At 44.2% G+C, this 8,654-nt stretch overlaps 1 pseudogene across 1 annotated transcript; it reads right to left on the bottom strand.

The window, feature by feature from the left end:
• Positions 1 to 649: 649 nt before the first annotated feature.
• LOC311615284 (autophagy-related protein 13-like) lies at positions 650 to 1,999 on the bottom strand (annotated as a pseudogene). The gene has a single exon. The product of its transcript is annotated as an autophagy-related protein 13-like (transcript).
• Positions 2,000 to 8,654: the final 6,655 nt, after the last annotated feature.

Here is an 8,654-nt window from a genome sequence, read left to right as displayed (position 1 = left end):
CACAACCTTCAAGGCTGGGAATGGCTGACTTTCAAGTTCTCATCTTGGGAAGAGGCCTGTCAAGAACAGGCACCGGGGCAGAAAGAAGGAGAGAGGAAGAAAATACCGGAACTAAAGGAGACAGCACAGGTGAAGAGCTCTTCCTTCTTCCTCCCAGCAATGTCTCCTTCCTCTCTTTGCCTCCACACCAGGCTCTGAGCCACCAGGTGGAATGTCAGGGGCTTGGTGATAATGGCAGGCAGGTGAGGGGCCAGCAGTGGTGGCAGACCAAGGGCGGGGGCCAGCAGTGTGAAGAAGGAGAGGGCAGACATTGGGAACAGATGCTGATGGGTGGTGGAAGCAGCAGACCCTGCAGCGGGTCCTTTTGTTACAGAGTCTTACCATTTTCAAGGCCAAAGGGTGAGTGTTCTCAAATGCTCTAACTGGGCTTGACAGCTGCCATGGAGTCTCCAGGAGGGGCAAGAGCAGGGACTTCCGGGTCCTCATGGGGGAAACCAGCCTCCCCTCCACCTGGCTTAAAGCAGGACAAGGAATGGGAACAGCTCATGAGTGGGAGGCTCTCAGTCTCCCGGGACCACAAAAAGGGGATGCTGCTGGTACTCCAGCACACCAGCTTTTATTGCAGAGTTTTCAGAAAGACACCACATTCTCAGATGTTCTTCTTGGGCACAGCCAGCCACTCTAATAATAAGCCCAAGCCCTGAGCCAAGGACTGTGCTTCGATATCTATGCACAGCTGAGGGGGATTCTGAAATCCAGGATAGAAGGTCCCCCAAGTCCATAGGAAGACTGTTGTCTTTAGAAAAAGCCAGTTTGAAGTTGATCGTAAAAATGTCCCCTTTGGTATTGCCACTGCTGCCACCTCTGGAGCTATCAGAATCCGAGGATTCTCCATTGGATCGGCCTCCTCCAGTTCTAAGTTCTTGGGAGCAAACGTGGCAAAAGGTATGTCCAAACTCGTCAGTGCCACCTGGTTAATGGGTTTGTTGACAAAAGCCCCCACGTTTTGGGCAAAGACGTCCTCCAAGACATTGTGGGGAGAGGCCCATCCCTCACTGCTGTTTGATAGTTTCAGTGTCCCGGCTGCTAGAAAGTGTGGCAGCACAGTGAGCCCCATCAGAAAGGGTGCAGATTGCCAATCTTTCCTGATCTGCCTGGGCACCATACGCAGGCTGATTTGGAGCAGGGGATCCCACCTTCTTTCCAGGGAATCATTAGCTGGGATGGAGGGAAGGTGGAGAAAGAGGTGGTACACATTTCTTGAGAATCTCCCACAGAAAGATATGTTACTCCATTGTCCTTGCCAGTAGTTTTGTAATTGCAGGGGTATATAGGCGAGGAGCTGGGACAGGGACAGTCCACAATGTGATCAATGATAACCCCCAGGATAAGTGGGTCCTCTCAAATTGCTTGGTGGACATGAATGCCAAGTAAATTCTGTAAGCACAGGAAAGACGCTGGTGCCCTGAGGGGTACCCACTGGCCTAATATGAACTGCCTGGAAACATTTCCCTAAGCCATTCAGTGGAACTACACCAAAATACATCCTGTATAATATGACACATTCATGTCCTTATTTCCTAGAGAGCCTATTAGCTGTTGTCACCCTCGTTATAGCAAAGAGTCAGCAGCAAGGACAGTCAGTTGAGTACCATGAAGGGAACTTTGATTTCTTTATCACACTTTTCATTCATTTCAAGACACCAATTTCTAGTTTCGTGGAATGTCTCTCAGATGTCTTGAGTGAGATCTCCACACACATAGGTCTCCCGACCACAGGTAGCTGCACAACCAGGGCCTTCTTTGCTTTGTGTGTAACCTCTGGTGTGTCTTTGATTGCTAAATTGAACCAATCTGAACTCGTAGGGGATGAAGATGAATGAGTACAAATCTTCTCACCACATTGAGCCTGGACAATCACTTGAACAGTCTTGAGGGCAAAAAATTTAATTAACTTCTCCAGACCTTTCTTGTCCTGGGAATTGAGACCAGTTTCCATTGCCAATAGGAACCTGCAAAGCTGTGACACAGAGTGGCTCGGGCTCTCATTGGAGGCAGGGACCTGGGGATGGCCAGCTGCACCTCCTGGCTGAGGGTTCCGAGCACCAGAGCAGCAGTGACAGCCTGAATGGCAGATAGACTCCTCATGCCTCAGGAGGCTCATGGATCGAAGACCCCCAGGTGCTCACTCTCAGGACTAAGTGAGTTGTTGTACTTCCAGACGAAAGCTCTTAAAGACTCTCCCTACAGCTCAAGCTATCACTCCTGTCTTAAGCCCCTTGGCCAGCTGCTTCTTAAAGCTGCCATCCTTAGTGTTCTGGTTGTGTGTGTTTTTAATCATTTTAGAGAAAGGGAGGAAGGGAGAAAGATATTTCTATTTGTGGCTTCACTTATTTATGCATTCATTGGTATTCGTGGATGTGCCCTGTCCTTGGACCAAATCCAAAGCCTTGGCATAATGGGAGTAGGCTCCAACTAACTGATCTCCCCAACCAGTGCCTCAGAGAGGTTTTATGAGGACCAGAAGTTTAATTTTGACTTTTTTTTTAAAATTCTGTCTCTATTAAGATGATAATGTGAAGTTTTTATTGTTAAGGTGGAGTTATGAACTAAGTTGTGTCACATTCAAATTTCAGATGGTAAAGACTCAATCCCCAGTACCATAGAATGTGACTGTGTGTGCAGATTAGGGCCTCATTCAACCTGATCAGTGTTGCTCTAAGGAGAGATTAGAATACTGAGAAAGACTAAGAATTCATATGCAGGAAAAAAAAAATGGGGGAAAAACCACATGAGAACTCAAGGAGGCCTCAGTGAAAATCAAACATTCTAAGGGACACTATGACCTTTTTTTTTTTTTTTTAATTTAAATTTTACTTTTATATTATAATTGACACACAATATAATATTAGTGTCAGAAATACAACCCCAAGTTTATATCCCATCTAATAAAATAGTAATATGCAAATTAACCATCACTCCAACACTAAAGATTGCTGCTCCCATGTGGTCAAAGATGGCTTCCCCCATGTGGACACAAGATGGTCCCCACAAGATGGCCAGCAGGGGAGGGCAGTTGGGGGTGATCAAGCCTGCAGGGGAGGGCAGTTAGGGCTTACCAGGCTGGCAGAGGAGGGAAGTTGGGTGGACCGGGCTTGCAGGGAAGGGAAGTTGGGAGGGACACAAGCCTACAGGGAAGGGCAGATGGGGGGGGGGGGGGGTCCAGGCCTGCAGGGAAAGGCATTTATGGGCAAACAGGCTGGCAGGGGAGCCGTTAGACATCAATCAGGCTGTCAGGGAAGTGGTTAGGGGGTGATCAGGATGGCAGGCAGAAGCAGTTAAGGGCAATCAGAAAAACAGGCAGGCTAGTAGTTGGGAGCCAGCAGTCCTGGATTGTGAGAGTGATGTTCAACTTCTCAGTGGGAGTGGGCCTAAATGGGCAGTTGGACATCCCTGAAGGGTCAGACATCCCTTGAGGGGTCCCAGATTGGAGATGGTGCAGGCTGGGCTGAGGGACATCCAACCGTGCACAAATTTCATGCACTGGGCCTCTGGTGTATATATAAAAGGCTAATAGGCAAAGTGTCCCTTGGGAGATTAACCAGGAGTTTGATCGCTTGCTGTGACTTAAACTGACCATCAGGTGGTGGTGCTGAATGAAGGAAGGCCCCTGCTGGCAGCCAGAAGGCCCTGTTTGGCCCTGATCACAAGGCCTAGGGATCCTACATGTGCACAAATTTCATGCACCAGGCCTCTAGTTGTATATATGCAACATTTCTTCCTTATCCATTCATTTATTAGTATACACTTAGGTTGTTTCCATATCTTGATTATTGAAAATATTGCAATAAATGTATGGATGTATATACCTTTTCAATTTAGTATCTGAGTTTCTTTGTATAATACGAAGAAGTGAAGTAGCTGGGTTCTTCTTTATAATTTGTTATAGTCCCCTTCCCCCCTTTTTTTAGTCTATTTTGTCTTCTATTAGTATTGCTATCCCAGATTTTGTTTGTTTTGCTTACATTTTCCTGAAATATCTCTTTGCATCCCTTTAATTTAATTCTGTGTGTCTTTCTATCTGAAGTGAATCTCTTATAGACAGCACATGTGATGGTATTGTTTTGTTATTAATTCATTCTCCTATGTCTTTTGATTGGAGCATTTACATTTCAAGTAATTATTTCTAGATATGTATTTAATACTTCATGTAGTACTGGTTTGTGGTGATGGACTCTTTTAGCTTTTTCTTATCTGGGAAGCTCTTTATCTGTACTTAGATTCAAAATGATAGCTTTGTTGGGTTGAGTGATCTTGATTGTAGGTTCTTAACTTTTCATCACTTCAAACATATTTTGCCAATCCCTTCTGGCCTGCAGTTTCTGTTGAGAAATAAGCTGACATTCTTATGGGAATTGTCTTGTAGATAACTAATTGCCTTTCTCTTGTTGATTTTAAGATTCTTTCTTGACTTTAACTTTAGGGATTTTAATTATGATATGTTCTGGTATGAGCTTCTTTGAGTTCATCTTGTAGATAGAAAGCTTGAATGTCAAGCTCCAGAGCTGTGAAAAATAGATTTTTGTATTTAAGACAGTTAATCTGTGGTATTTTGATATAGCATACCTAGCAAATTAATACTAATGATGAATTATGTCTGATTTCTAAAGACAAATTATAGATCACTTTTAGATTTACACACAAAAAATTGAGAGAGAAATATAGATATTTCCTATATTCCCCTGGCATAGCCTCACCCAGTATCATAGAGAATTGTAATTATTTTTAATTTAACCAAGAATGAACTTACATTGATACATTATAATCACTCAAAGTCCATAAGTCCATAATTTACTTTAGAGTTCACACATTTTTTGTTGCACACTCTGTGTTTTTTTCTTTTCTTTTTTAAATATATTTTATTGATTTTTTTTTTTTTTTACAGAGAGGAAGAGAAAGGGATAGAGAGCTAGAAACATTGATGAGAGAGAATCATCTATCAGCCGCCTCCTGCACACCCCCCACCAGGGGTGTGCCCACAACCAAGGTACATGCCCTTGACCGGAATCGAACCCAGGACCTTTCAGTCCGCAGGCTGACGCTCTATCCACTGAGCCAAACCAGTTTCGGCCATTCTGTGGGTTTTGACAAAAATATTATATATATATATATATATATATATATATATATATATATATATATATATATATGCTAATATATACTAACTAGAGGGGCCTGGTGCACGAAATTCATGCATGACCAGGGGAAGGGTCCCCTCAGCCCAGCCTTCACCCTCTCCAATCCAGGACCCCTGGGGAGATGTCAGACTGCCAGCTTAAACTGGCAGTTGGACATCCCTCTCACAATACTAGACCATTGGCTCCTAAATGCTCACCTGCCTGCCTGCCTGATTGCCCTTAACTGCACCTCCTTGTCAGCCTGATCACCCCAACTGTCACTGCCTGCTTGCTGGATTGCCCCCAAATCCCCCCCCCCCACCAGCCTGGTTGCCCCCAACTCCCCCCCCCACCCCCCTTTACCGGCCTGGTCACCCCAAGCAGTCTTCTGCTAGGTCATTTGGTCGTCCCTCACTAACCCCCTGCCAGCTAGGACACCCCACCCAGCCTGATTCTCAGTTGTTTGGTCATCCCTCAATAACCCCCATGTCGCCCCTCTCAGCATGTTGGGTTAGCCATTCAGTTGGAATGGTCCCTTGGGCTTTTATATATATACTAATGGCCTGGAGCACAAAATTCGTGCATAGAGTGGGGTGTTCCTCAGCCTGGCCTGCACCCTCTTAAATCTGCGATCCATCAAAGGATGTCCTACTGCCAAATTATAGGGATCGGACCTAAACAATTAGACATCCCTCTCACAATTGGGGACTGTAGGCTCTACCTGCTCACCTGCCTGTTTGCCTGCCTGATTACCCCTAACTTCTCTGCCTGCCAGCCTGCTTATCCCCAAATGCACCCTCCACCAGACCACCCTCAACAGCCCCCCGTGCCAGCCTGCTCATGCCAAACTACACCCGTTTCCCCCCCCCCCCCCGGCCCACTCACCCATACCTTACTTCCCCACTGGCCTGCTTACTCCCAACTCCCCCCCCCCCCCCTACTGTCCTGAACACCTCCATCTCACCTCCACTGACAGCCTGCTCATCCCCAACTGGACCCCTGCTAGTCTGCTTACCCCCAGAGGCCCCTGACAACCCATCCTTGCCTGATCACCCCTTGACAACTCAAGGTCCAACCACTCCTTTTTTTCTTTTTCTTTTCTTTTTTTTCAGTGCCTCCTTGAGTGGAGGCCAGGGCCAGCTGGAAGCAAGTATCTAGGATTTATTTATCTTCTATAACTGAAACTTTGTAACCTTGAGCAGAGGCCAGGGCTGGCCAGAATGGGAAGCTTGGCTTCCTCCATCACCAGGGGCAACCAAAGCCTCCTGCTTGCTACAACTCTGTGGCTGGCCTTCATCTTGGTTGGGTTAATTTGCATACTCAATCCTGATTGGCTGATGGGCATGGCTTGAGGGTGTAGCAGAGTGATGTCTAATTTGCATGTCTCTCTTTTATTAGTGTAGATATATAGATACATACTAATGTATACTAATATATATATATATATATATATATATATATATATATATATATATATATTAGAGAGGCCCCCTTCACAAAATTCATGCACTAGTAGGGTCCCTAGTAGCTGCCAGCTGCCAGCCAAATATTCCCTCCATTCCCCAGCTGGCCCCGCCCCATGGTCAAATTCCCAATTGAGGGGCCCATTTGCATACTATGCTTTTTAAAAATATTTTATTTATTTATTTATTTATTTATTTATTTATTTATATTGTTTAAAGTATTACAAATAGTAATACATATGTCTCATTTTTCCCCCCATTGACCTTCCTCTGGCCTCCCCTATCCCTTGGCCCATGCCCTCACCACCCCTCCCCCCCCAGTGTCTTGCTTCCATTGGTTATGCTTATATGCATGTATAATAGTCCTTCAGTTGATCTCTTACCTCCACCCTACAATACTCCCCATCCTTCCCGCTATAATTTGAGAATCTTTTATTATATAGGATAATATATAATTATATATATTAGAAGTCAATGCACAAAATCAGTGCAAGGGGCTCAGCCCTTGCCACCGTGGTGGCAGTCTCTGCCTCAGCCCCAACCACTGTGGCTTCTCCTGGAAAGTTATCCATTCTAATTAGCATATTACACTTTTTACCCTATCAACCACTGCAAACAGCATGGCTAGAGGACTAACGAGTCCTGAGTAGGGGCGACTGGAGAAAAAGATAGAGACAGTGGGTAAAGGTGGAATCAGGTGGTACACTGTTCTTGTATAGAGATACAGTGACTCAGAGCTAGTGTAGCACATTTATTATATACAGCATGATTCCAGGAAGTTCTACTAGAGTTTAAGACAGAGGAAATGATGTGAAATCATGCTTAAAGATCAAGCTGCATTTCTTCATTTTTGTAGTTTCTCGTAATTGTCAGCCCTGACTAGACTGATAATTGCATCTGTCCCTAGCACCTGGCTGAACTTAAATAATTACACCAGCCCCCTGGAGCATGAGCTATAGGTCAAGACTGACAAAAGGCAAGGATGTTTTCTAGGCTCATGCCTTTGCTGACACTGCTGAATTCAGCTGATGATTCTTGCTCAGGTGTTTTTCCAGACACTCATCTTTTTACTGTCTGCATAATTTTTATTTCTGGAATGTTATGTAGTTAGAATCAAACAGTATGAAACCTGATCAGATTTGTGGGTTTTTGGGTTTTTTTACTTAGTAATATGCATTTAAGTTTCCTCTTTCTTCTTTTTTTTTTTTTTTTTTTTTTTTTTTTTGTGTGTGTGTGTGTGTGTGTGTGTGTGTGTTTTCATGGCTTGGTAGCTCATTTCATTTTAGTGATGAAAAATGATCCATTGTCTGGATATATCATAGAACATCTTGATTGCTTCCAACTTTTGGCAATTATGAGTAATGCTGCTGTAAATATCCATGTGCTGTTTTTTTGTGTTGACATAAGATTTTAGCTCATTTGAGTAAATGTCAATAAGTACGATTGTTAACTAATATTATATTTATATTTAAGTATGATATGAGTATGTTTTGTTTTGTAAGAAGCCTCCAAACTCTCTTCCGAAGTGGTTGCATCATTTTGCATTTTTACCAGCAATAAATGACAGTTGTGGTACAACAACCATAATAGCATTTGCTGGTGTTAGTGTTCTGGATTTTGACCATTGTAATAGGTATGTAGTGGCATCTCATTATTGTTTCAATTTGCATTTTCTTGATCACATATGATGTGGGTTATATTTTTCTATGCATATTTTCCATCTGTATATCTTCTTTAGTGAGGTGTTTGTGAAGGTCTTCAGCTCAATTTTTAATAGGGTTGTGCTTTTCTCTCCTTATTGTTGAGTTATAAATGTTCTTTTTATATTTGTACTAGAGGCCCAGTGCACAAATTCATGCATGGGTGGGGTCTGGTCATCTCACCCCAATGGGGGCTGATCAGGCCAGGCTGGAAGGAAGGGGGTCTCAGGAGGTTGGCTGGCTGGCCCTGCCCCCAATCAGGGTGGGATGGACAATTGAGGGCCAGGCCAGCTGGGAGGAGGGTCCATGGGAGA

This window comes from Pipistrellus hanaki (assembly GCF_964339955.1).
Source record: "Pipistrellus hanaki genome assembly, chromosome: 2".
Classification (NCBI taxonomy): Eukaryota; Metazoa; Chordata; class Mammalia; order Chiroptera; family Vespertilionidae; genus Pipistrellus; species Pipistrellus hanaki.
The sequence above is the reverse complement of the archived record's forward strand: the minus strand, read 5'-3'. Positions and strand labels throughout refer to the sequence as shown.